General features: G+C 36.4%; 1 protein-coding gene across 2 annotated transcripts in view; it reads left to right on the plus strand.

Moving 5' to 3' along the window:
- The window catches only part of LOC109593716 (uncharacterized), a 19,019-nt gene that overhangs the window by 1,371 nt on the left and 15,141 nt on the right, over positions 1-2,507 (plus strand). The window lies entirely within an intron of this gene.

Here is a 2,507-nt window from a genome sequence, read left to right on the forward strand (position 1 = left end):
TCTATGATAATTATAATAATAATAATAGGTATAACAATAATGATAACAAAAATTACTAAAATATTCAAAAACAAAACAGGAATGTATTATATACATAATGTATGTACTTTATGCTCCCTAAAATGCAGTGAGAAGAGATTGCCTGTTGGTTTATTGTAAGTAAAAACATGCACTGTCACTACTACTGTATGTCCTATTGAAGTTTGTCTATTATAATATTGTGTGCATAAATGTCATGTGATCATCATGTGCTGAGTGGCTTAATCTGTGGGTGGGTAAGTATCTCTTAGTGAGGTGTTGGTGTTGGTGTATGATATTTATGCTACATGCATTCTGGCTCCATAGCTGTTTTGAATTATCCAATTAGACAATTATTCAATAATTATTTGTGTTACTATGGTTATAGCCATGCCCAGGACTCTTGCCATGCCTTATGCTAACATTTTTCAGAGCACTGCAGAATACCAGTAATTGCATTTTTGAGCAGAGCAGGCAACCCTGGCATTCCATCGTGATAATTTCAGTTTCATAGTTTTTCCTCCTGAATATGTACATGTATATAATGTACACTACAGACTGTTTTAACACTACACAGCAAATCTAAGATCTATTTGCACCAAATGGTCTCTCTTGTATAAGTTGTAATGGTAAATCCCTTTAACATCATGTAGTATATTGTTGCTGCTATTGTTACATCATGTAGTCACGTACACACAGGGAGTGGGCCACACTATTCTGCCTGCTGAGTTATCACAACAGTTTGAGTTCATAAACACACCCACAGACATTTCTTTGGTCAACAATGCTTTCAGTACAAGTGGTTGTCTTCTTGTTGAGTGTCAGTGAAGTTATTAGTCAATGTCCACCTTCCTCAGGTAAGACACTGGATGTGTATAATAACAACTGTATAGGTTTATATAGGTATCTACCTGATGCATAATGGAATCTGCTATACTAATAATGGATCATTTTTTACTGACGGTAGCATCAGACCAGCTCCTGTACTAGAGTGTGTATTACCTAATGCTACTCTGAATGGTGGAGAATGGATTGGTCCTAATGGAGTAGTTCCTTGTGGTAGTGGTAGCAATCAAAATGTTCGTTGTACTACTGGGTCAGGTGCTAGTCTCAGTGTTTTTGTAAATCCACCAAGCTTTCTTGGGGCAGATGGTGATGGCCAGTATATGTGTTGTCTACCCACTAGTTGTTCAACTCCTGGTACTAACATCATCACTACTACTATATTCAGTAAGAGGAGACTATAATCACTTGCTGATTAATAATTTTCATTTGTAGGATTTTCAGAGATAGAATCATTTACTGTTGCTAATCTTCCTTCTGATATGACAGTATATCCTCAGGAATACAAACTGAATTGTACTAAAATTGGACATGATAGGTATGACATTAGTATGAGCATTGGTAATAGTCCACTGGCTAGTTACACTAACTGTTATGATGATAATTGTGGTGGTACTGAGTTAAGTGGTCCTGTTTATAACACAGTAAGATATACTGTTAGTATCACATGGGATGGAATGAATGTCAGTAGTGGATCAATCAGTCAATCAACCACTGGAGATCAAATGTATCAGTGCAGGTTAGCAGATCATCCTGGTGGTTTTGAAATTAGAATTCGTAATGTAACTATAAAAGGTAATGTCAATAAATGCCAATAATTTTGATGCCAATAATATTAGTACCAGCAACTGCTCCCTCTTCTCTTACTGAGGTCAGTAAGGCAGCTACCACTATCACTGTCAGTTGGACTGCACTTAATTCATCTGATGCTGATGGATATGTAGTCAATGTCACTAGTGACACAGACACTGTGCAGACAGTACAGGTGGAGGGAAGTAGTAATAATACAATCACACTGAATGGACTAAGAGGAGGAACAACTTATAGCATCACAATCAGAGCCTATCAACAATTACTGGGACCTGCTAGTACAATCAGTGTACAGACCTTACCAGGTATTGCTACTGCACCTTTTAATGTACTTGTAACATTGTTGATGTATTTCTAGTTATTAATTCAATCAATTGGACACTAGTCTCATCCATTACACAACTCAATAACACTCAATATCGTATTGATTGTCTCACAACTACTGATGTAATAAATCCTTCAACTGATGTTTACTGGTTAGTGAATGGAGTGATGAAGAATAACTCAATGTATACATCAATTGATGTCCTGACATACAACAACACACTACTGGTATATCCTGATCCACTGGGAGTGTCAGTTAATGTTACCTGTATAGCAATGATTGGAGGAGTCAACTATAATCAATCTGTGATGTTACATGGTATGATTATACTTTAATCAATAGATACTTTTGTCTTTTTTCTAGCTCCTAGTGGTCCTCCAAATAATGTGAAAGGGTTTATATTAAATGCTACTAGTATCAAAGTGAACTGGACCACTTCATCAGAGACTAATGGATATGTGATTGAGTATACTACTGGAAGTATAGCCAGGAATGTAGTATCTACCAGTGA

This window comes from Amphimedon queenslandica, unplaced genomic scaffold (assembly GCF_000090795.2).
Source record: "Amphimedon queenslandica unplaced genomic scaffold, v1.1 AMPQUscaffold_13508, whole genome shotgun sequence".
NCBI lineage: Eukaryota > Metazoa > Porifera > Demospongiae > Haplosclerida > Niphatidae > Amphimedon > Amphimedon queenslandica.